This window comes from Girardinichthys multiradiatus, chromosome 20, assembly GCF_021462225.1.
Source record: "Girardinichthys multiradiatus isolate DD_20200921_A chromosome 20, DD_fGirMul_XY1, whole genome shotgun sequence".
Taxonomy (NCBI): domain Eukaryota; kingdom Metazoa; phylum Chordata; class Actinopteri; order Cyprinodontiformes; family Goodeidae; genus Girardinichthys; species Girardinichthys multiradiatus.
In genome coordinates this window covers 44,868,297-44,895,683 of record NC_061812.1, presented here as the reverse complement: position 1 = coordinate 44,895,683, position 27,387 = coordinate 44,868,297, and the positions used below count along the sequence as shown (strand labels likewise).

Genomic DNA, 27,387 nt, shown 5'->3' with positions numbered 1-27,387 from the left:
TGCTTGGATTGAGCAGGATCTGATCAAAACTTTACCAGCAGTGATTATCTGATAAGAACATCCATTTGAGCACTTTATATTAGTATTACCTTTTTTGCACTTTATGATCAGGCAATGATGAAATTATGCTTATAATTATGTTATTCATGCAGGCAGTTTAAATGCCATTAGATTTTATGAAAATTGTTTTGTATGAACCTCACAGTGGAACCATGTCCTGCTTTGAAGCATGGTAGAAGCAGACGAAAGCAGAATGATGAATAGGATAACACCTTTGTTCCCAACACAAGAGTTCAGTTCACTCTAAGATGGGTGAAAATTTGGCCAACTCACCTATCAGGTAGGAGCCTGTGCTGGAATCACAGCTCTCCATTTTGGAGCCAGCTTCTAAAATGGATTTGATGCTCTCTGCGTTGGTGACTATGTTGGAGGGAACACAGCATCTGGGCCTCCAGCTGAGTTGACTTAAGACTCCTGGCAGGAGTTTGATTTGAAGTGACTGTGCTGGTGGAAACACAACACTCCCCCACATTTCTCTGTGTGCTTTTGAATTACATGGTTTACTTCAGACAAATTTCAGTCTAAAACAGACAATGGCAACCTGTTGCTTAGAAACAATGGCTGTAGTCAATATATCTGTAAAGTTTTTTAAGATAAATGCAAGAAAAACAGCAGAGAATTAAAGGATTAGAAAGCAAAACTTGACTTAGGAGCTTGTTTTTCCCTTAAATATGACGACAGTAATGGCACTATCATCCTTACTCGAGGGAGTAAAAATATTTACACACAAAGGGAACACCTTTTTCATAGTTGTGATTGAGTGTTTGACCACTCCTCTGGAAATTTAAACTGGTTGGTTCCTGACCACAGACCAGGTTTAAAGAATAGTCCACAAATATTTAACAGGAGTGAGATTGGGTTATGAGGAGGCTAATCCTCAGGCTTAATGTAAGCTTTCAAAAAATAGTTTTGATATGTGTTTTTGATGTTGGACCACAGCATTATGCTCTTGGACCACAAAAATGAGTCTAGGCTCTTGAACTAAACCTCAGATGAAAGACAATTTGTTACAATATTTGAGAGCAACCAAAGAACCACCTAAACTAAAATTCCTATTAGGGTTTCATTTCTCTGTGGGTATGAATTGATGCCAAGTTGTCACAACTGCAGATGGCTCCAGATATGACAAACAAAACCATGAAGGTGTCATAGTTTTGTAAACCGACTTGACCCACATGCAGAGAACGCTCAGGAGAAGCAAGAAAGTTTGTAAAAAGTTTTATTGTGCTCAGAAATACAGGGTGGCTCTGGTACGCAGCAGCGGCTGTAAGGAGGAAATGCACAGTGAGTAAGGTTGGTAGTTTGGAATGAATAATGACTGAATATATTCTTACTAGGCTGGGTGTGAACTCCGCCAGGAGGAGAGGAACTCGGGCTGACCAGACGGGATGCCCCAGCCGGTCCAGGGAGGGTGGATGGGGCTCGGCCGGAGGGCAAGAACTGCAAACCACAACCGGCTTAACTAGGGACACATGAAATGTGGGGTGAACTTGTAGAGAGGGAGGCAGTCGGAGGCGGACGGCAGAGGGACTGACGAGGGACTCTATTACATAGGGACCGATGAAACGGGGAGACAGTTTCTTAGACATCGCCTTAAGAGGGATATCCGGGGAGGACAGCCAAACCTTCTGACCAGGTAAGCCGGGGCGGGACGCCTCCTACGGTCCGTGACCCTTTTGTTCTGACCAGCCATACAATGAAGAGCTTTAATGGTAGACGCCCATACTCTCTTACACCAGCACATGTGGTGACGGACAGAGGTGATGGCGATGTCACGTTCGTCTGCCGCAAACAGGGGAGGCTGGTAGCCAATTGAAGCCTCAAACGGGGTGACACCGGTAGCTGACGCAACTTGCGAGTTAATGTTGTACTCAACCCCTGGCAAATGTTTACTCCAGTTTAACGAGTTAGAGGAGGTCACGCATCTAAGAGAGGACTCGAGCTGTTGATTGAGCCTCTCTACCTGCCCGTTAGACTGGGGTGGTAGCCCGAAGTCAGGGACACCTTAGCTCCGAGGGTAGAGCAGAACTGCCTCCAAAACCTGTGACACAAATTGGGGCCCACAATCTGAAAGGATGTCTTGGGGTATACCGTGCAGCCTAAAAACATGCTTTACTAGCAATTGCGCAGTTTGGAAAGCAGAAGGAAGTCTTTTCAAAAGGATCAAATGACAAGCCTTAGAAAAACGATCTATCACGGTCATGATAACGGTCATGCCACCTGAAACTGGCAACCCAGATACAAAGTCTAGAGCAACGTGCGACCAGGGGCACTTAGGGACACACAGAGGTTGGAGCAGACCCGAAGATTGTTGATTGCTGTACTTATTTCTAGCACAGTCAGTGCAGGCCAGCACCCAGTCCCTCACCTCCCGGTATAAAGAGGGCCACCAGAAGCACCTCCTAATTAATGCAATAGTTCGACTTACACCTGGCTGTGCAGAAAATTTGGCTGGTTAGCAAAAGGTCAAAACTGGAAATACTTAGAAGCAACTGGAAGTAGGCTGGAGCTATACCACAGAAGGCTAACACTCGAGCGGTGAGATGTTGGCTGCCTCCTGTTTAAATACACCAGGGCTCATCACCGAAGATTGTAATTTTTTGACATGAAATATTCTGTGTCATAAATTGTTTTATCTAAATGATACCTTTATTCCTAGATAAAGTTGTTTTTACAAAGGTTCTCTATGATGACACTATGAACAGGACATAAACCCTTGTGTTATTGTCTATCTACTTTGTCGAGTGTAATAAGACCATCAGATAAAATGCTGATTGCCAAATAAATCTTAATTATAATTTTTATTTACTGGGCGCAGCACATGACATAGCGGTAGGATGTGCGACCGATGTATGGATGCCTCAGTCTCAGTGAAACCTTTCCTCAATGTCTTTACCCTTTCTCTACCTCATTTTAAGTCTGTCAACTTGAAAAAAGGCCACAAAATTTAAAAAGAAAATGTTCTTACTCACTATTAGCCACTAGGCAGCTAATAGAAGCTGACCTGCTCTTGAAGTTTCCCGCTGCACATATTGAGCTCAAAATATCTTCCAAGATTCAGCTACATGTGAGACTTGGTGCTTTTTGGTGGTTTAAATACCCCTGCCTTCCTTGCACTTCATTCTACTGCAATATGTCTCAGACCATGCATTTTATGGCCAACTTTTCTTCATGTTTTGAACAGACTATACTATTATTCTACTGTACTACAACCATGGTAATCATTAAAACTAGCAACCATTTCATTTCAACTCCATAAAATTTTGTTGGGGCGTTTTGTTTAGTTCAAGAAAGAAGAGGAAAACTAAGTTTATGTGTCTAATCAAGAGCATAGAACTGTAATGCATGGAATGTGTTTTATACATGATCTCATGACATCTCTGGTTTGGTAGCTCATCAAAATTTTCTAATCTTTCACGATCTAAGATATTTATATTGCTAACCCCTACAAAAAACATTATATTTGCGGTACATTTCAACTGTAAACTAATGAAATTAGGAACTTAAAAAAAAGTTTTATGTTTTATGATTTGGACTCAGACTGAAGCTGACCAACAATGGCCAGAAATTACAGGTCCTTCTCAAAATATTAGCATATTGGGATAAAGTTCATTATTTTCCATAATGTCATGATGAAAATTTAACATTCATATATTTTAGATTCATTGCACACTAAGTGAAATATTTCAGGTCTTTTATTGTCTTAATACAGATGATTTTGGCATACAGCTCATGAAAACCCAAAATTCCTATCTCACAAAATTAGCATATCATTAAAAGGGTCTCTAAACGAGCTATGAACCTAATCATCTGAATCAACGAGTTAACTCTAAACACCTGCAAAAGATTCCTGAGGCCTTTAAAACTCCCAGCCTGGTTCATCACTCAAAACCCCAATCATGGGTAAGACTGCCGACCTGACTGCTGTCCAGAAGGCCACTATTGACACCCTCAAGCAAGAGGGTAAGACACAGAAATAAATTTCTGAACGAATAGGCTGTTCCCAGAGTGCTGTATCAAGGCACCTCAGTGGGAAGTCTGTGGGAAGGAAAAAGTGTGTCAGAAAACGCTGCACAACGAGAAGATGTGACCGGACCCTGAGGAAGATTGTGGAGAAGGGCCGATTCCAGACCTTGGGGGACCTGCGGAAGCAGTGGACTGAGTCTGGAGTAGAAACATCCAGAGCCACCGTGCACAGGCGTGTGCAGGAAATGGGCTACAGGTGCCGCATTCCCCAGATCAAGCCACTTTTGAACCAGAAACAGCGGCAGAAGCGTCTGACCTGGGCTACAGAGAAGCAGCACTGGACTGTTGCTCAGTGGTCCAAAGTACTTTTTTCGGATGAAAGCAAATTCTGCATGTCATTCGGAAATCAAGGTGCCAGAATTTGGAGGAAGACTGGGGAGAAGGAAATGCCAAAATGCCAGAAGTCCAGTGTCAAGTACCCACAGTCAGTGATGGTCTGGGGTGCTGTGCCAGCTGCTGGTGTTGGTCCACTGTGTTTTATCAAGGGCAGGGTCAATGCAGCTAGCTATCAGGAGATTTTGGAGCACTTCCTGCTTCCATCTGCTGAAAAGCTTTATGGAGATGAAGATTTCATTTTTCAGCACGACCTGGCACCTGCTCACAGTGCCAAAACCACTGGTAAATGGTTTACTGACCATGGTATCACTGTGCTCAATTGGCCTGCCAACTCTCCTGACCTGAACACCATAGAGAATCTGTGGGATATTGTGAAGAGAACCTTGAGAGACTCAAGACCCAACACTCTGGATGAGCTAAAGGCCGCTATCGAAGCATCCTGGGCCTCCATAAGACCTCAGCAGTGCCACAGGCTGATTGCCTCCATGCTACGCCGCATTGAAGCAGTCATTTCTGCAAAAGGATTCCCGACCAAGTATTGAGTGCATAACTGTACATGATTATTTGAAGGTTGACGTTTTTTGTATTAAAAACACTTTTCTTTTATTGGTCGGATGAAATATGCTAATTTTGTGAGATAGGAATTTTGGGTTTTCATGAGCTGTATGCCAAAATCATCCTTATTGAGACAATAAAAGACCTGAAATATTTCAGTTAGTGTGCAATGAATCTAAAATATATTAATGTTAAATTTTCATCATTACATTATGGAAAATAATTAACTTTATCACAATATGCTAATATTTTGAGAAGGACCTGTAGACATAGTCCATGACAGCCCACCCTACTGATTCTAGATGTTTTAGTTAATTAAAAAGGTGCAAAATTAGCTGTATAATTAGATGTATAAAAACTACACTGTGTTGCTAATGAATAAATTTACATGGACCAGATCCTTATATATATTGTATTTTTTTTTCAATTAATTATACAACTGAATACAAGGTACATACTTGGATATATACCATACACTACTAGTCACCGTTATCTTCTGCTTTGCAGGCACAGGAAAACAACACTTAAGTTATGTTTTTTTAATAAATTGCTGTTGAATTGCCTACTTCTTTCTGGGTTTGCACTAATTAACACAAGAAAAATACAGTCATACTGATGTACCCCACTGTCTGGGATTATTTAAAAGAAACCCTCTAACGAAAATATTTTTTTTATACAACACTGGAAGTGATAATTGTTTAGTACAAAGCTATGCTCAAAAATACCCTAATTGAGCCAAAACGTAATACGGGGGAAATACCCATAATTTGGAAAATTAAATTTCTCCAAAATAAAACAGTTTGATGCTTTTCCCTTCAGTCATTTACTTTCTATCCATCATAACTTCGTATTCTAGGTATTTGTTAAAGGAAAATTCACTTTAACCGTGTTTAACCTTCACCAAAACTTAAATTTTGTCATTTATAGAACCTGATACACATACTGAAAACCACTGTTTAAAATGTCAACACCATACCATCGGTGGACCACATTCTCGCTCACACACAAGTTTGGTACCGTTCAGCGTTTTTGTTGCAGGCCTACATGAAGCTCGGATGCGGTGCCACTGATGAAAATTCTTGGTCTCAATAACGCCCATTCCACCAGGAGAGTGCATTGAGCAAAACATGGTGAGGTGCGTTGTTTCATTTCCAAGCCTGAAAATATAATATATAATATGGATTAAATTGGTATATTGTCCTCTTCTTCTTTTTGACCAACATGAGCTACCTTTCAGTGACTGAGAGAATCCACAGGATAAAAATAGCCAAACATGCTACTTCTACCTGATCCTGTTCTCTAAGCTGATGTTCTCATTTGGTGCAACACCCCAGGGTAGAGGAAGGTCTACCATAAATATTCCTCCCACACAAAGCTTTCACATTCAGGCATGGACTTTTGGAGATAGTTGTATCCACACAATTCATTGCCACATTTCGGAGATGAGGAAAGCAGAAAAGAGTTGTGTCTTTCTGTGAACGGTATGACCATGATGCTATTCCCATTCTACACAGTGCAATCAAACTGTGAAGGAGATGAATGAGTGTGAGCAAACGCTGTGGAAAGATGGGCTGTGTAAAGCAGTGGAAGCTCCGGCTCTGTTTACTATGTTTGTAGTCACCAGGCCCACAGTCATTTTTCACAGTATTGGCGCATCAAAGTACAGTACATCTTACAGCCAAAGCTGCTCTCCCATTCATCAAGTAGAAAGCTGATGAAAGACTTTTGACTCAAATTGGCCAGCACTGAATAAAGCCGTTGTTATCCCACTCTGTGTCTTTTATCTTTTAAATGAGGATCTTGAAATGGTCCACATTCCTGCACCAGCTATCCATATGCATAGAAGAAAGTGGGAAAAATATATCTTAGAAATTAGATGTACATTAGGTTTTTGGAGTTAAAAATGCTCTTTATATACATTCCGGCAAAGATATGTTATGCACTGTGGGTAAAAATGAGGCATTACTTATTTAGGTAGTGTTCTGTGAAATAATTTATTATTACCTTGTGTGTTTTTTATTTTTTGGATTATATTATAAAGTGTTGTGAAGAAGTGTTTGTTCTCCACAGATTTGTATTTATGTTAATTTGCTTTTATTTTAATATCAGACATATATTAAAACATGAGTAAATACCTAAACCAGTAATTGCTTCTAAACCTACACTGAAAAAAATGTTACTTTGAACCAACTTAAAAACATTACTCTAATTTGTTACAGCTAAATTTATCAGTTTTACTCAAATCATAATTCTGATTTCATAAAAAATGTGCATTTTAATTTACTGTAAGACAAAAAAAATTATTTTTCTTGAATCATAAATGTAAATTGAAACAAAACTAAAAATATAATTGTTGCCAAAGATTATAAACTTTTTAAACACTTTTGTATAACTCATTTTTTCACTTAAGTTAAACTTGATTTTTCACCTTGGCACAACCCGATTTCTGGCTTCAAGTATAACTCAATTTCTTATCAAAAACAAATCGATTTTTCTCTCTGGTAGGACATGATAGTTTGAGTGAGTTCCTAGTACATTTGTTCTTTGGACTTAGTTAACGCAAACGCTCTAATTTGTTACATGCAATTTTTTAAAGTTTTATCTATAAATTTCAGTCAGTGTAATAAGACAAATTCTACTTATGCATAGAAACCTTTATTTCTTCAAATTCACAAGGCTCTCGTTTTACAAAAAACAAAGAATTTCTTAAAACCAAGATATTTTCAAAATCAACATGCTAGAAATAAAGATGTCTCCCCATATATTATGGTGTGTTTTTTGAACAAAGACTTTTTCATGTACAAAAAAAAGTACAATAAAAAGTAAAGCACTTCCGTGTTATTTACACAGTACTTGCTAAAAAAATGGAAATAAAATAAAAATACACCAAACATTAGGCGAAGTGATTGTCCTTCCAATACCTACCCAACCTTCATCAATAAACTCGTTGTCACACTTCTTCAAAAATACACTCAATTTGAACATCTCACTCACACAAAGTTGAGATTGATAATGTAACAGCTTTAACAATAACATTTAGAACACCGTGCAAACATGTCTAAGATGAATGACCATTTAAACAATTAAAAAAAAGAAGACAGATACTTAGTTTGTCTTTAAAGGTCTGTTCCTTCTCGATGCAACTAACAAAAATTATTTAACACTTCCCTAGAGTGTATGTGAATGCAAATAAACTATAAAAGACAAAAGGCAGAGTCCAAATGTCTCTGTGAATGATCTAAAGCTTAGAGCTTGATACTGAGACTACAGACTCTACGTGTCATTTTCTTTGGTTCTATCTCCATGAAGTTTTTACAGTGCATCAAAGGTGTATTTGAGCTCTACAGGATAGCTCAAGTTGAGCGTATAGATCAAGCCAAATACCATAGCACATGCATGTGCGATTGATGGCAACTCATTAAGGACTTTCACACCTTCAATGACAATCCCAATGTCATATGGTGCCTGTAGAGTGTCCTCTTCGCCATCTGATGACAAACACTGCCATTGTACATTTCGCAAGGGCGAGTCCAGCTTCATCCTTCTGAGCAACCTATTAAAAACAATTAGAATATTATGACTGAATTAATTTATGGTATAACATTTTATCCACATCACTCCAATTTTTACGCATCATCTCAAGGCACTTTACAAGGTCAATTCAGTCAAAACAAAGATTTCAAGTCAGGTACATACATTCCAATTAATCCTAACCATTGAACAGTGCAGTCAGATTCAGTTATTTATTCAAATTGGATAAAACGTTTTTCTATCTAAGGAAACCCAGCAGATTGCATCCAGTCAGTGACTTGTAGCATTCACTCCTCCTGGATGAGCATGTAGAGACAGCGGACAATCACTGGCATTGACTTTGCAGTAATCCCTCATACTGAGCATGCATGTAGCGACAGTGGAGAGGAAAAACTCCCTTTTAACAGGAAGAAACCTCCAGCAGAACCAGGCTCAGTGTGAGCGGTTCACGGGCTGAAGTGAACCACTGTCCCACTAAGCCAGCGGTCCACCGGGGCCCCGTATGCCAGTTTGCCCCTGCCTGTGAGTCACTTCACTAAATGAAGACCAAACACGTTTTAATCAAAAATGCACCAGAAACCGAAACCCGAGTCCAGTCCATGTGAAAACAAGTCCAGGCTTAATTATACAAGGATATTTGGAAAATACCGGCTCGTTTGCATCTGGTTTCACTCCTGCTGCTCAGTCTGGCAGTTCTTCTGCCTTACGTTGAGAGCATAGAAAATCTCCAACACGGACTTAAAATGCTGTGCAACTCTGTCAAGATCATATTTTCTCCTCTGAGATGCGCGTCGTGTATTCACGTAAGCTGCTTCTATCGGTGAAGCATGTTATCTTTCAAAACCAATCCCATATATATAGAATATCGATGATGTGTTTCCACAGATCTTCGTGAAACAGAGGCACCACAGTCTTTGCATGTCCACATTCATTGGAAGACTAGGGAAAAAACAACACCTATCTTACTCCTGATATTTATATGGTTTCAGGTCATTTGTGTTTACAATTATTACAAAATGTTTTAAAATAAATGCAGTCTTGCCACTAAGTTTTAATTTCACAATTAATATCATTGCAATCTGCACATTAACATATGACATTGGTAGGTATACATCCAAATCCAAATATTCTAGATAATTCTGCATTTTAAAGTTTTGTTGATCCAATTTGAAAAAAATCAATGAAAAAAATTAGAACAGTATTTCTTTTCCAACTTACCCAGTTCAGTAAAATGGATACAGCTGTGACCTCATCAGAGACCTATTAACACAAAAGATAAGGTGAGATTTCATATGTTGTTTAAGCATAGGGACAATTAACATTAATTGTGTATGTTGTTAAGCATACTCAATCAACTAGAACTTCATAAGAGTTAGCATGACTGGGTTCGTTTTGGGCGTTGAGTCTTCCCCAAACAGTGCAAGAACATGAATGTCAGATTAACTGGTGATTCAAGAATGACTCGAGGAAGGGCCACAAATTTGAATAGTTGGTTGTCATTTGTGTTTGTGTTGATCTTGTAATGGGCAGGAGATCTACCCAGACAACGCCTCATGCAACACTCAAGTTTTATTTTTTCAGTTGCACATTTCTTTGAATATGAGCACACCACTTTGAATACCTAAATTTTTTTTTCTTGTCTAAATTTACCCTTACTGTACAGTCTTATTTTGTTTTTTAATACTTCTTCAATTCTGTGAATCTGCACAATTAGACTTGCCTGTCAATTCTCTCTTGATACACCTGAATTTCCCCACTGAGAGACAATAATGGATATTTCTACTGTAATCTAAAGCATGAAGGACAGTGAACACTAATTAATTAAAATTAATAATATTTATTTTGTCATTGCAATTGTACATTCAAAATTTGTCCTCTGCATTAACCCATCCCCTTTAAGGAGCAGTGGGCTGCTATTCTGCAGTGTCCTCTCCGGAAACCCCTCTGCTCTGACCACTACGTCACCACACTCCCCCACTGAGAAACACTGCATTAAATGGACTACATTTGTAGATGGACAACATATCTGTTGAGATACAGCATGGCAGATTCCACATCTTCTTTCACTTATCTGTACAACATAAAATTGCCTTAAAATGTCACCTCCCGTGTAAAATGCAAGATGGTTAACTGCTCTATCAACCAGCCTCTGTGTTGAGCAAGAGTACAACCATGGTAGGCAGACCACATTCAAGATTCTTCAATGTCATTATGTCACCATAATGAAACGTGTTCACATACAAAGCAGAACATCCGTTGTCCTGGTTTATTAAAGCGAAAGTCAAATCAACATGAACCTGACTTTGCACTTGTAATGGCGGCGGGAAATGTTTTAAATTAGCTTGCAGCTAACATAGCACGGCTCTTCTATCGTCTTAGTTGTGTTAAAGCATTATTTGTACTTCACCGAACATATTTCGTCAGCCTACAAACTATCAATTTAGGTGTAAAGTCTTAACCTAGCTCGAGCCACGTTGCCGCAAAAACCAATTCAAAATTAAAAGTCTGTAAAATAGCTTTTCATCACACCGCAAACCAATCTACAAACAGATAACGCTATGCTTGATATTGAATTAGAAAATATTTAATCCTTACCTCGTGCAAACCGGCGTTTCGGTGAAATCTTCTGGACCACGGTGTACGTTGTCTTCTGAAGTGGAGTAATGGCGGACGCAAAAATCAGCACCGATCGATGTAAGTGACGTCATGTAGTCACGTGACACGATCACCTTTGACTTAAAGTAAATATTTATTTGGACAGAAATTGTTTCAGTTAATTTCGTTAATAGTTAGTGATTTTTAATTTTAGGTAAAGTGAAATTAACAGTTTCAAACCAGAAATCTAAATTTTCCATTGCAACCATAAAACCGTCATTTTTGTTTTTTGTTTTGAGGCATTCAGAGGTGAAATTTCTGTTGTTCTTTGTATCATTGTCCTGCTGTATTACCCAAACTGAAGGCTGGACATTCTACTTGCAGATCTTCTGGTAGAGTTGAATTAACAGTTCCATCAGTTATGAAAAGTCATCCAGGTCCTGAAGCAGCAAAGCAGCCCCAGACCATCATACTATTACCACTGTGTTAGACTATTTGTTTGATATTGTTGTGGAATTTTCTTATCAAAGTGGGTAGAAGTTGACTCATAACAAGAGAAAATCTGGACTTTGTCTTTATAAGTTTTATTCAAAGGCATTCAGCATTTGAAGACCCTGTCACTGAGGTTAGTCAGTGAAACAGAGCCCCGATCAACATTTACACACAATATTTATACCAGAACACGACAGTGTTATCTCAACTTCAAAGAGTCTGTGTTTTATGACCCCAGACCCTTCTCGGGTTCAGAGGTGAGAAGGTTACCTAGGAACAACCATCTACTCTCCCCGAGGCATCACCGTAACAAATATCCTTAACCATTGAACTTCTGATAATGGCTTTTACAGCTTCCTCCTCTAACACAGATGTTCACCGGAGTGAGGTAAACCAAAGGTCATACATTTTGGAACACTTAATAACAGAATTTCCACCACAATGTCCTTTTTTGAAATGCTGTGTTAGTACAGCCACATGTAAGGGGAGACCCTGGTCTCATCAGTGCCAAAAAGTCTTGGGGATTTTTTGGAAAAGGTGAAATAAAGCTTTGTGTTCTTGTCAGTCAGCAGTGTTTCTTTTGTTGCAGCTCTGCCATGGATATCATTTTTGCCCAGTCTCTTTCCTGTTGTTGAATCATGACTACTGACCTTACCTATGATGGGTATGAAGTGCTTTAAATGTTTTGTCTAGGTTCTTTTGTGATCTCCTAGATTAGTCGTCAATGCACTCCTAGGGTAATTTTGTCATTCAGGCCACTCCTGGTAAGGTTCATTATTGGCTCCCTGGTTTTCCATTTCTTGATAATGAGTTTCACTGGGAGCCTTATGTACAAAAACTTGCATGGATTTTCTATTAAAACATAGTGTACATTTAAATCAAGAAAGCTGCATAATGTCTAGATGAGGTAGGACCAAAGCGCAGAGGAGAACTCTAGGACACGGTCAATGAAGGTAAGGTTGCTTTAATTCTTGCAAAATCCAGACAGCAGGTTACACAACCAGGACACCAGACCAGACATTGCAGCAAGTCATGGGAGACTATGACAAAACACAAGGAACCAGCTGTGGTAACTATTTAGCTCAGTGATCAGACCGCCCGCTCCTAAACTTTTTGGCCCATTGTCCTCAAATGGGCCAAAAAGTGTAGAAATGGGCGTAAACCAGACTTGGACTTGCCATTTCCACGGTTAGTTTACTATTGATATCCAAGCTTTTGAGTGGAAAAGAGCATACTCCACAATTTTCTATGTACGCACCTTTTGTACATGAGACCTGTGATCTGTTTTTTGTTATTTTTATTTGAAAATTGTTCTTCAATTACTTCCTTTCCAGTGTTTGATCATTTTCAGAGGAAATATTTTCTTGTTTTTTAAGGTGCTCAAAAGACCAATGTTGGGTCTCTGAATTCTATATTTAACCTTTAGACAGTCTGTTAGCATACTTTAACACAATCAGAGTGATGGAAAAATAGTAATTTAGCATAAACAAGGTGATTCCTGGAGAGCTACATGCTAAAAACCTGTTCAGATTTTGCTTTAACTTTGTATATTGAATGATATGCTTCTCTTGCACAGGGCCTTAAGAAAAAAAAAACATGCCCTTTGTTTATTAGTTTGCTCATTCCGCAATTCAACGTAAGCCTGGCTGCAGGAAGGTGTTTGGCTCAAGCTTGCAGCATATACCTAATAGGTGTGCCAAATCGAGGTCGAATCATATTAACATGATAAATGCATCGTTTTATAGTTCATTTGGAACTGCACTGATACCACCTCCTTCAAACCTTCAACTGCATGAAAGGGGAACTGAACCACAGTTCATTTTAAACAGACTAAACACTTGAAAAGTAATCAGATCTTAAAAACCTGCTAATTGCTGAAAAGTTACAAAAAAAGTACAGAACAAATGTAGTCCAAGACTATTAGATTCTTGTTATGTCACACGACAGTTGAAAACTTGTTGACTAAACGAGATCCAGTGCGTCATAGCAAACATTTCACCACAAAGAAGGCTCACTCATTCAGTATGCTGGTAATCTACTGATTAATAAAATCTGGACAGAACTGTAGTTTCTTGTAGACAAGAATTCCCACAGTCAGATTATGTCAAATTTATATTCTGGGTCTTTTTTCCCCTTTTTTCTAAAGAAATGATTCTAAGATTCTATTCATCTGCCTGAAATAGTGTAGCTGGGCACCTTTTCTTCTTTCCTCCACCACTGTCTACACTTTTTCTAAGCACACACACTATAGAATACATGTCATGGGCAGGGCTGAAAATGTACCAACACCATACAAGTGGAAGTCCAAAGAAAACATTTGAAAGCTCTATAAAGAGCCTGGAAACTATAGAGCAAGATTACTTTAAAATAATAAAATAGCTCAATGAAACCAAAGAATGAAGAGAAATTAGGATCGGTTTAAAACTTTTGCACCATACAACATGTAACACTGACACAATTGTGAAATTGGTAAATGTAAAAAAATCATTTTGTTTTGTTATCATAACGCAAACTAATTCAATCAAAATAACACACTATCAGACTTAAAAGGCAGCGTTTTAAATTTTTGATTACATTACCTGCCACTTCAGTATTTTATTGTGAACTTATATTCATTGTATGCTTTTATTTATATAGGGAGATGCTTCCAATGTCACCTGCTAATTGAAATCTTTTACTCATTTTTGCAGTGCTCTCAGTCCTGTTGCTCCATTTACCTTCTGGAACCTGTTCTATGATCAAAGGAACAGCCTATATAATGTCATTGACAGTGTCTCTCACACTCAGTCACTAGTTGATAATTGTTATATTTGTTGGAAGAAAAATTTTAAAAATGGCAGTCTCTGCATGTTTCTTCACAAACCTAAACATGAATGAAACACTAAATTAATGTGTAGTTGTGTGTCATTGTTTCTGAGAACTGCATCACATCTGTGTTACATGGAGTTGCCCAACTTATATGAATTCCAGGCCAAGATCCCCCAGTTCAGCTACATTTCTATGTTTCTGCCTCAAACACTGCTTGTCTGATGTCACCACATTTTCTGTTGGATTAAGAACCATGGATTGGGCTGGCCACTTTATGATGGTAAATTGTTTGGTCTGGCACCAAAATTCTGCTCACTTCCTGGTGTCTTTTTGGGTCTTGTTAAAACATCCATGTGAAGGGTAGTTACTCTTTGCCATTAGTATGATGTGTTCAAACTGGTCCATGATCCCTGGTGGGGGATATATACGTCAAACACCATGGTATGAAAACATCCCTATAGCATGATGCTTGAGCCGCCATGCTACTAACGCTTTAATTCAGTCTTTATGGGTCATCTGAAAAACTGTCTGTGACCCCTTGACACAAACAGAGCCAACACAACCTTATCTTAGGTTTACAAAAAATGGTCTGAGAAAGAGAAAATCTCCAGTCAGAGATGCCATTGTGTGGATAAAATGCCTTGTAAATGTCATTGGCCAGAAAAGACTGGGCAGACTGGTTCGAGACAATAAAATGGCACCAGTCGCTCAGATAATCACTTATTACAACCAAGGTATCAGGAATAGCATCTCTGAACACAATACTTGGAGCAGAAGCTGCCACTTCTCTCAGCTAAGAACAGGTAACTAAGTCTATATTTTACAAAGGCGGAAAAACTTTCAACAATAACAGATTAGAAAAAGTATTGCCTGATCTAATGAGACTGGATTTCAGCTTCTACATTCAGATGGTAGGGTCAAGATTTTGTGTAAAGAGCATGAACGCTTGAATCCATTTTGTCCTGTAACAGTTGTTCAGGCGTGGTGGTGTAAAGGTGTGGAGGAGATTTTTCTAGCACACTTTTGGCCCCTCGATACATAACATAACAATTAGCTCCACAATCACCAGAACTCAATCCAACAGTGCACTTTTGGAGTGTGGTGCAACAGGCTATTTGCAACATGAATGCAGAGGAGACAAACCTGCAGCAAATGTGTGATGCTGTCGTGCCAATATTGACCGAAATCAGAGGAATGTTTCCAACACCTTGTTAATTGTAAGGATTTACTTAAAGAAAAGATGGGGTCTGACCCATTAAAGCAAGGTGTACCTATTAAAGTGGCTGGTCACAGGTAACATTTTAAACAACGTTACATTTATATTGTGAATTAATTTTGTTATTTAGATTCAAATGTTTGTCAGTATTAGACCTTCTATGGGTAATTGCTCTGTTTTTAATCGGGTCCTTTGTAATGCTGAATTAAACTAAAACTAGTGATTCATTTCAGCCCAAATATTGGACTATTTGTTTAGTAATCCAGGTTTTTGGTTATTCTATTTAACCCCCTTTTTCTTCGAATCCTTTTTGTCTGACTAATCACTTTAAACTCATTTTGTTTGTTGGAGACCTGACCCAGTACACTGGGTCAAACCCATCTCCAAACTCTGTTATGATGAATCAACACAGGCCTAGATCGGTCCATATTTGACCCAGGACTGGGTTTGCAACATAACCCAAATGGCAAGTTTTGTACTGTAATACTAACCTGGTTCATCAGATTAGAATAGAATAGAATTAAATAGAAAATTATTGGGGTTTTTTTTAAACATGGATTTGTGCATTAACAGCATTGCTACAAATATACCAGAGTTAGCCAAAAGGTTATTATTTTATCTGCTGGAAAGGAAAAAGTGGGAATTAAAAGGGAACGTGAGAATATTTTGTAGTGTTTGCACTTAAGGGAAGCTGAACCTCACCAAAAACACTTCATGGTATTATGATATTCTGAGACTCATTATCTTTGTGTCTTGTAAACAACTTCCTTCAAGGTTTTAAATGACATTTAAGTTTGTGTCACGTTGTGTATATCCATCTGGGATAATTAACAATCTGCAATCCAGAAGTCACAATGCATTTAGCAATTAAACTGTTTTGTTTAACAAGCAGAGAGGACTCTGTAAGATGTTTTAATTTGCTTTAAAATGTATTATTTGAAGTTCAGAGTGGAGTATACCTATGCTGCTTCTGCGAAGGAAGTTATGTCTCAGTTTATATGCTATCTTGACGCAGTTCTAGTCAACTGTCTCAAAGTAATAATTAGGCTGTCCTGATAAAATGAAGTAGTCCATAAAAATCTGACAAGTTGTTAACAAGTTAAACACACAAACTAAACCATTAGAAAAACAGCAAATATTCTGGTTTCTTTCTACATTAGCTGCTGAACCTGGACTTCTCAGATTATTTCCTTCTGCATAAAGTGAAGAAAAAAACATCTTCAAGAACCCTTACCTGCATAGTTATAAAGTCCGAAATACAGCAACATTTAAAACTTGTGGCCTCTTGGGTTGCTGAAATGTCCCCACATTACCTTAACTGCATTCTGCTTGCGACTGTGGCAACGCATCTGAAGATGGAGCACTAGAAAATTAACAGCATTTTAAAATGCTGATATTACCTAAATACTAATTCAACATATTATAACACAAACTATTTAAACCAATAAAAATGTCCTACCTAACTAGTTTATGAAGCTAGAGGAAAATGAGCAAAGTGAAACAAATAAGTTTGTGCAACCGCAAAGAGTAACAATGTGTAGACCGTCATGCAAGCTCTGTACATTAGAAGATAAACATGTTCCTTCACAATCTAATATAATTGTATTATATTGCCCACTGCTGTTGGTAAATGCAAAAATCTTCTGGTATGACCTCTTACTGCCTGAAAATAAAAGCATATTCGATAAATTAGAATATTTTTGAAAAGTTCCTTAATTTTATTAATTCAACTCTCTAAGTAAAACACATTATATAGATCAATTACACGCAGACTGATGTTCCTGTTTATTATGAGGATTTTCTGCTTATAGCTAATGAATACTTGATATCTAAGAGAAAATTTAGAAAATTACATCAAACTCATAAAGAAAACATGTTTAATATATAAATATGGGCTTAATGAAAATTATGATTAAAAGCTGCTTAAAGGCTTTTGTTAGCAAAAGGTACTTTAAATCTGACAAATGAGCCTGATTCGATATATAGCATATTCTAAATTATTTATTATGACTGTACACAGAAGACAATTTTTAGTTAAATTAAGTACAGGTTGTTGAATTAAATGTGGCACATACATTAGATAGAAATCTATCATTCAAAAATTAGCAAAGTTAGCAATTTGATTTAACTCTGACCACTGGATGGTGCCAAAGTGCTTCCAATACAATATTTGGTACATGTAAAATATGCATCAATTATTATTGGTAGGATACATACTTGTCCATGACAGTACTACAACCAAAAGAAGTTAGATTAATTTGAGGGGTGCAGCAGTGGCACAGGGGTTAAAACGCGTGACCCCTCTCTCCAACCCTTTCCTGTCACCTTACAGTCTGAAAAATAAAGCCACTGGTGCTGCATAAAAAAACATTTTAAAAAGAGATTTATTTGGGAAAAATTGTCTGAATATTTTATATCTTTGTCTCAGAAAAAATCCTTCTGAGGTTTGCTTGACCTTTTTTGATGTTAGCAAGCCTTTAACACAACCTCATATCATTGTTATAGTTTTGAGTTGTTGCATAAAGTTCCTGTATCCCTAAAGACAAAAACAAAACAATCTTTTAGAATTAATTCTTTATCTTCTAGCAAACAGTTGCAGCTGACTGTGACTTTTTTGCTCTTTTTTAATTTAAATGCCTCCTGGGTAAACACAGTTTCTGCTGCCATTTATTTTCTCTTATTAATGTTTTGTTCATTTTAAAAGGTAGCTGCAGTCCACACTGTTCCTAATTGGACAACAGGAAGGTGTAAAATTGGCCACATGCTGCAGTGTTACAGAGAACAGGCTAGTAGTCTTGTAGGATTCCTTACAGCAGGTTACCATGGCAGCAGGCTAAAGGACATTAATGACAGGCAATAAGCTGAAGAAATGTCTTTATTCTCTTTCTTCAAAATAGTTGTAATTTCTAAGAAATAATAAAACTTCAGATTTTTTCATGTAGAAAACTGACACAATTGACTTCCAAATGAGAACATAATTAGTATATGTTGTAAGGATTCATGTCAACAAGCAGAAGAGTGACTACATATAGAATTATATCGAACAAAATCTTGACTTTCACCCTAAACAATCAAACATGAATCTTTTGTTTTACAAACATCAGGATAACTCAGATTCTGTCAGTTTTACACACGGTTTCTCTACTGCAGCTCAAGTGGTTCTGTTTGAAGGGTTCTCAGTTAGCATTTTTCCTTTTGAGCTCCTCGTCCTCTGAGAAATCAGAAATCCATCGCCGCTTGACAGATGATTCATATACCGCAGCCTGTTTGTGCAGTGGACATATCGCGAGCTATTTCCTCAGAGGGAGCGAGATGTATTTCACAAGTCAACAGAAGGAGGTGCTGGTTGAAGTGGGCTAACTAAGCTCCACAGGGGCAGAACAACTCCAAAAGAACACACTAAAATGTGAAGGTTACAAACAAATCACAGCAGAATGCTCTCTGTGGTGAACACTTTAAAGTCAGGAAAAATAGCTTTCCTTCTCATGACAGGATAAAGCATCTTTCAGACATAAAAAAACCTTTGAAAATACCTCTACCTGTGACCTTATGCATCTCAGTAAAATGTATCTTCGGAACAGACTTGGGGTTAATATAATGTCTCTTGTCACCATTTTGACACATAAAAAAAACTATGTTAAAGAGGCAAATTGTTAACTTTAACACTTTGTCTCTCTTAGATATTTTGAAGTGGGGTTCTGTAAAGTATTTTCAGTGGTCATTTCTTGGGGTGTAATTAGATATCCCTGATTACAGTGAAGTCTGTCTCAGAGTGTTATCCAGGTGCTGTCAGCACTTGGTGAAGTGACCAGCACTATCTGGTGAAGTAATTCTAAGCTATCATTAAAAACCTTTAATATAAATGTGTGTGTGTATGATTAGACTTTTTCTGAGGAGTGGTAGCCTAGTGGTTAGAGCAGCGTGCTTGGGGTTATGAAAAGGCTGTAGGTGTGCGGTTTGTGTCCCTGAGCCCTGAAATGCTCCCTGGGCAGCTGTCTACTGCTCCGTTTGGGATGGGTTAAATGCAGAAATTCCAAATTTCATTGGAATGTACCATTGCAATAAAAAAATAAAGATTACTAGATTTTGAAGTTCTAGAGGAAGTAGTTTCAGAGTTGCCCTGCTGTGTTGACAGAGTTGGCTAATAAGGACTTCTCGCATATAAATAAGCTAGACCTTTGGCACAAACAGTGGATAGTGCCAGTGGATCTTTGTGTTGCCCACCAACAGACAAAATGATCAATCTCAGACTGTCCTGTGGAAAACTACAGGGGTTGGACAATGAAACTGAAACACCTGTCATTTTAGTGTGAGAGGTTTCATGGCTAAATTGGACCAGCCTGGTAATCAGTCTTCATTGATTGCACATTGCACCAGTAAGAGCAGAGTGTGAAGGTTCAATTAGCAGGGTAAGAGCACAGTTTTGCTCAAAATATTGAAATGCACACAACATTATGGGTGACATACCAGAGTTCAAAAGAGGACAAATTGTTGGTGCATGTCTTGTTGACGCATCTGTGACTAAGACAGCAAGTCTTTGTGATGTATCAAGAGCCACGGTATCCAGGGTAATGTCAGCATACCACCAAGAAGGACGAACCACATCCAACAGGATTAACTGTGGACGCAAGAGGAAGCTGTCTGAAAGGGATGTTCGGGTGCTAACCCGGATTGTATCCAAAAAACATAAAACCACGGCTGCCCAAATCACGGCAGAATTAAATGTGCACCTCAACTCTCCTGTTTCCACCAGAACTGTCCGTCGGGTACTCCACCTTTGAACACTCATGCCAATGCCAAACGTTGGTTTCAATGGTGCAAGGAGCGCAAATCTTGGGCTGTGGACAATGTGAAACATGTATTGTTCTCTGATGAGTCCACCTTTACTGTTTTCCCCACATCTGGGAGAGTGTGGAGAAGCCCCAAAGAAGCGTACCACCAAGACTGTTGCATGCCCAGAGTGAAGCATGGGGGTGGATCAGTGATGGTTTGGGCTGCCATATCATGGCATTCCCTTGGCCCAATACTTGTGCTAGATGTGCGCGTCACTGCCAAGGACTACCGAACCATTCTTGAGGACCATGTGCATCCAATGGTTCAAACATTGTATCCTGAAGGCGGTGCCGTGTATCAGGATGACAATGCACCAATACACACAGCAAGACTGGTGAAAGATTGGCTTGATGAACATGAAAGTGAAGTTGAACATCTCCCATGGCCTGCACAGTCACCAGATCTAAATATTATTGAGCCACTTTGGGGTGTTTTGGAGGAGCGAGTCAGGAAACGTTTTCCTCCACCAGTATCACATAGTGGCCTGGCCACTATCCTGCAATAAGAATGGCTTAAAATCCCTCTGACCACTGTGCAGGACTTGTATATGTCATTCCCAAGATGAATTGACGCTGTATTGGCCGCAAAAGGAGGCCTGACACCATACTAATAAATTATTGTGGTCTAAAACCAGGTGTTTCAGTTTCATTGTCCAACCCCTGTATGCTTCTATGTCATTAAACTGCTTCACTTATTTGAAGTGAGCTTCTTGTGGGCAGAGTGAGAGGCTGAGGAAGAGAGGTATGAGGGAGACTTACACCAGATGGGTAACGGGCAAAACAACCACCCATACCTGACGTCCCATACTGTGGACTTACGTATGGACTCAAAGCGGATGTCCACTGGACATGTCCGCACAAATCTCAATATTTACAACTGAGTACGCTGTGCCACTTAATAAACTGTTCGGTGGGAAAAAAGACTCCACATCGAACTATTTTATATGTGACACACTGCTCCGAGCAGCCAGTCGCGAATACACTCAGCATCACGACCACTCTCTGCCTCACACTGAGAGGTGTATTCCTCTTCTTTGTCCCTAGTGTGGTTTAATGGCCTTTAACACCACCTTCTTTTCTTTTGTTTTCCCAAAGCTACACAGCAAATTCGTGCTGCCTTCCCGTCTGATCATGGCATGGCAGAAAGTGTGAGAAATGTAGGAATTTGTCACCAGAAATATAGGAAATAAGTACGCTCGACTCTAAAGCCGCACAGAGTTCCCCTGACTATGTTCTGCCCATGCTCTGACATCCCTGGCTATCGATGGTAATCATATCAGCTTGGACACAAATGAGTTGTCCAATACTAGCAGGATGAAAGGGTCTGTGGATGACCATCTTCTCATCCTCTAAATTCCAACAGCATTTAATATAACTGAATCCTGAAACATGCATTTGCAATGTGTAATACAGTGGTAATATAAAATATTATTGTGTGAAGATTCATAACATTGGTTGGTTGCTTATTTTCTCAACTCCTAAAATAATCAGAATTTAAATAGTTGCATTAAATTTAATGCTTAATTAAATAAATTAATTGAGTTTGTAGGAATGAAATGACAATTAACTTAAATTACCATGATGAATAATTAAATATATTTAATGTATTTATTAAATTAGATGTTCAAGTATTTTAGTTAAATTATTGTTATGGACTGTTGTTCAAATCTTAAAACTGGCACACAGTAACAGTAAAAGTCTGCAAACAGCAGAGGCCATTTATTTCTGTGTATCTCCCTAAGGTAAAGAACATTCCGTTAATGTGGAAGGATGCACTTTTAATCCATCTCTCAAGCTAATAACTTACTTACAAAAATCTGAGGTTCAGAACAAGAAGATACTGAACATAAATATGAATCATCTAGATTTTGATTTGATTAAAAACTTTTTTTGAACTGAACATAACTGCTCTTTGCTGGCTCAGCAATAATGAGGTGATGAAAGGATGACTGATGCACATTTGATTGTGAAAATGCTGTGATAACAGAGAGGATAAAGTGGTTGTAAATCAGCCATGAAATTACAGATGGTAATCCAGTAAATATGGTAAATGACTACCATTATCTCCATTCCAGGCCTGACCTATGCACACATCATTACCTTGCAAATGAGACAGAACGTTGTCCTTTTCAGAGGGTTTTTATTTCTCTAAAACAAATCACCAATTGTTATTAGAAAAAAATCCAGATTTTCCACAAGATGTTACTACAACATTTCATCCATAATGCAGCTGGTAACTACTCTGTCATGGCTCAGGCTGGAGTGTACTATTCCATCAACATCCTCAAAACACAGGAATAAACACAAAGTCTCAAATTGATTTAGAGACAGAGATCAAGTGAAGATATGTGAGCTCTGCAGAAGTAAAACAGATGCAGCCGGATTCCGGTCAGTTAGACAATGAAATCAGATAATCTGCTCCAACATCAGATAAGCATCACCTGTTGGCTTCTTTCATCTTCTCTCATGTAGAGAAGATCAATCTCAACGAGGCCGTCGTCCTGGAAATAATCTGTCAGCTGGAACATTATGACTTCTCTTGAAATGGTGTTATGTTTTCGGATATTGGCTGGAGCACAGCGTCAGAATGTTTCAAACTGATTCTAGTTTATGATTATACAGAAAGTTGCAAACTGCAAAGTCCAAAACAGTGGAAATTACTTCGGTAAAACAAGGATAAATACACACACATTCTAAAGTCCAAATCTGTGCAGATAACCTGGTTTAATTGTTTGTGCAGGAAGTGACAAAGTGTCTTGCAAAAGTATTTATATTTAGTATATTTTCACATTTTGTCATGTTCCAGCCACAAGGTGTTTTAGTGGTGCTTTATGTGACAGAGCAACACAAAGTAGTGTATAACTTTACAAGTGTATAAGTTTAAACAGGAAGGAAAGAGGTAGGGGATTTTTTTAGGAAAATAAATCTGAAAGGTGTGGTGTCCATTTCTTTCTGCCCTCCTATATCAGTGTTGTGTCAGTTAATCCTAACTCAGTGCAGCCAGGTTAAAATGAATCAAATCCTTTTAATTCTGAGCACAGTTTGAACTGAGTCCACAGCTCCACTTTGAACTAGTTCTTGTTCACTTACAATTTGTGAAATTTATATCCATTCTTCTTTGCAAAATACTTCCAGCTCAGTCGGATTGGCTGGGGAACATCTGTAAGCATTAGTCTTTAAGTCTTGCCACATATTCTCCAAAGGCCAGGACTTTGACGGGGCCATCCTAACACATGACTATGCTTTGATCTAAACCCAATGTTCGACTGGAGGTACTTATAGCAAAGTTTGAGAACCAGGGGTTTGGATGGAGTAAAGTATAAAGAAGTTGAGCTGTTTTTTACCAAACAAAAACAAGTTTAATTTTCATTCTCTTCATTTTTCTAGTTTGATTTTTAAGAACATGTACATTATATATTTCTAACTAAACATCTATTACAAATGAATGTTTGTTTTTCTGAAAAAAGGTTCTCCAAGCTATAGTCCTGACCCATATGCTGGCTGGCTGATGTAGCTGCCAGTGATGAACTCTAAAGTCAGTGCAGCATGTTAATATCAGGTGGAAAGTTGCCACAGCCCAAACAAAGAGAGGTCAGACAACTTCAAATTTCCTGAATATGACCAATCAGCAGCCTAGAAGTCGACATTCCCCCTTCAGTTCTTTCCAGTTTGAGTACAGACAGATTGAAGTAAGCATTCTTGAAAAATGAACCCTTGGTTATTACTTCTATCAATAATATCCATCCTTCTTTGTTACTTGTGAAGGTCAAAGGCATGAGAGCTTTGACTGTTGTAACTATACCTCATAGAGGCTGATTGCCTCTAAGCAGGAGTGCCTTCAGAGCCTATCCTGCTGTAATTGCTGCTAAAATGTGAGCCAAATCCCTGAAACACAAACATCTGACATCCCCTCCCTGCAGTCTGTGCAAAAGAACCTGTAACTGACAATTTAAATCCTGGCTAGTTTAGAGTCAAGAACCAGCTGTGGGCCTGGAGAACATCCAGAAAGGTTCAGTCCACTGAAGACATGCATTGATTAGTCTTATCTGAACCTTGTCTTCTACAGCAGTTTAACAGGGTAACACACTAAAATTAGAGAGGTTATTCTACAGTCATGTGGAAAAAAGAGCACTTGAAGACAGCCTGTGTGTATTTGGACTCAATAATATTAAATATCAATGTAGACAATAATGATAAATTCCAGTAATATGGAGAAACAATTGAAGCTGAAGAAAAGATTTTTCAACATTTTCACTAAAATGCAATTATTAATTAAGCTACCCCCCCACATTTACTCCTGCTTAAAGTGACCAGAACCACACAATGTTCACATGATTAGAAAATCATTGAGGTAGCAGCTTTTAAGAGTCTCAAAAGAATTTAAATCAGCCATTTCACTGTAAGGAAATTAGTTGACAAGGGGAGGACATTTAAAACAGCTTCCAGCATGCCCATGTCTGGCTGTCCAATCAAGTTCACCAAAAGAGCAGACCGCAAAATGCTAAAAGAGGTCTTTAAAAAGTCTAAGACTCTTGCTTCTGTTGATATGAAAGCCTGTAAATCAGGAACAGACTCATAAGAAGAACTTTCATTGGAGGTGTACAACAAAGAAACTTTTGCTTTGTAAGAAAAACATGAAGCTCAGAGTAAAGTTTGCCAGAGAGAGTGTAGAAGAACACCAAGACTTCTGGAATAATGTTCTTTGGACAAATGAGTCAAAAAGATAGTTATTTGGACAACAGATCAGAGGACATGTTTGGCATAATCCAAATGCAGCTGAAAGTATCATGGTTTGGGGATGTTTTGCTGCAGCAGAACCAGTCCAGCTCACCATCTCAGAATCCACCATTAAGTCTACCATGGACCTGTGGGTGCTTGAGGAAAATGCCAGACTATCTGTAAAACAAAACTGAAGCAGAAGTGGACCCTGCAGGATGATGATGAGCCAAAACATGTTGAGTACTGGCTGAGAATCAAGAAATGGAAAGTTCTGGGCCAAGTGAAAACCCAGATCTTGATCTTATTGAGATGCTGTGAGGTGTCTTGAAACAGGCTGAACATGCAAGAAAGTCTTTAAACATCTTACAGCTGAAAGTGAGAGATGGAGCAAACTTACCTCAGCTTGATGTCAGAGACTGGTAGATGGCTACAAGGAGTTTCTCAGTGAGGGTATTTCAACCGACGGTACAGGACTAGCTATTAGGGAGTAGGGTGTTCTAACTTTTACCTCATGTTTCATAATTTCCACATACAGCAGTTGTTATATTTTGGTGCTTTTCTGTAATTAAATGACTTTCTCTTCCAGATATAAATAAAAAAAGGAGATGATGTCAATATATACATATTTCTTCTGAAAGAACTGAATATTTATTGGGCTCTAATAAAATGTTTTTCACATGATTGTTGATATTTTGTGTTCCTGCAGTGTGGACAGATATAGCTGCGCAGTTGGTCTCCTGGCCACATGCATGGTTGAGGAGGCTGAATTAATAACTTGTTTCAGCACCGGAGTGTTTCACGCAATTAGCTCCATTCATTCGAAAACATCAGTTCCCATCCTGCTTTGCCTTCTCATTTGATGCATCGCTCTGCGTTTCCATCCTTCTGTTTATGCCCTGCTCTGGAAATCGAAGCAGGTGATAATCATTAGGCCGTGCATTTCCCCCACATTCATCGCAGCGCCACAATAAAAACTTCATTTATGGAAGGAGAGCGGCTTGAGTATCCATCAAAACCATACAAAGTCTAATCTGACTGTGTGCATTACGCTTCCCCAGATGGCCTGTAGATCAAACGGCTAATGCCCCGAAAAGCTTTTCATGACTGGGTCTCTATATTAAAATGTGTTTTCAGAGGCTTTCAATGATACCAGAAGCTGTGAAATTGCATGAAAACAGCCCTTTATCCCTTTTTTCCTACTGTGGGGCATTTAAGTATAGGACGGTGTATGCTTAGGCATACTCTGATTGAAATCTAATCCTTTTGTCAATATATATAAATATATATATATATATATATATATATATATATATATATATATATATATATATAAATTTGAATCAGTATTCTGTTAAAAAGGTCAAATAATGACCCATTACAGATTCTACACTATACAAAACATAGGGCAGGAAGTGCTTTTCGATACAGTCATTCTTTGTTTCACATCAAAGCCGGTTGGAGTTTGTTTTTGTTCAAAAGCTCAATCTCGGTCTCTTCTGACCAGAACACGAGGTTTTAACGAAAGTCCTAGTGGTGTTGGGAAGACAATAGGTTGGCTTGCAGAAAGTGGCAAGAGGTAGTCATTGAGGTGAGGTTACCCAAGATGCCCTTTTTTGATGCAGTCCTCTAACTCTGAGCTTTGGAAATTTTCCCTCTGTTGGATCATCCATTTTGGTCGTTATGGCTGAGAAACTATCCAGATCTCAGCATCGTTGAGAACATATGGTCAGTTCAAAGCAAGTGGAGGGTTGGAGTCAGGTTAGCACTGGGAATTTTCACAGCTATTTAATGTATTCATAATATAATAAAATTTAGAAAATATTTTAATTTATTTTCAGTTTGAAGCAGAAACATCAAAAAAATTTATGAAATCGAACTGAGCAGATGTCCTGATGAAGTTTTTTACATTTAGAATGTCATTCTGAGTCTGAATCTGGTAAATATATTTCACTCTAACAAACATCTACAAACCACATATCTTAGGTATATTTTTACTAGTTTTTGTCAGCATTCTGGTAAAAAACTAAACGTAACTGATGTGCATTTTTTTCAAAGAGGTCCACTGTGTTCATTTTCAAGCATTTGGTATTTAAAAAAATACTAATATGTTTACAAGAACAGCGTTTCTCAAAGCTGCACAAATGTTCTGGGTCAGTGAAAATCAAAGATCTAATCTGAAAGGTATGACTCACATTATGAAATTAGTTGGAAAAATAA

At 38.3% G+C, this 27,387-nt stretch overlaps 2 long non-coding RNA genes across 2 annotated transcripts; both read right to left on the bottom strand.

Annotated features, from left to right (window-relative positions):
• Positions 1-1,269: 1,269 nt before the first annotated feature.
• Positions 1,270-6,132, bottom strand: LOC124857528. Its single transcript, XR_007035618.1, has 3 exons — positions 5,995-6,132; positions 2,543-2,617; positions 1,270-1,324 (listed from the first exon to the last, which is right to left on the bottom strand). It is a non-coding gene; the product is annotated as an uncharacterized LOC124857528 (long non-coding RNA).
• A 1,484-nt stretch (positions 6,133-7,616) lies between these two features.
• Positions 7,617-11,220, bottom strand: LOC124857188. Its single transcript, XR_007035529.1, has 3 exons — positions 11,104-11,220; positions 9,727-9,768; positions 7,617-8,530 (listed from the first exon to the last, which is right to left on the bottom strand). It is a non-coding gene; the product is annotated as an uncharacterized LOC124857188 (long non-coding RNA).
• Between the last annotated feature and the right edge of the window lie 16,167 nt (positions 11,221-27,387).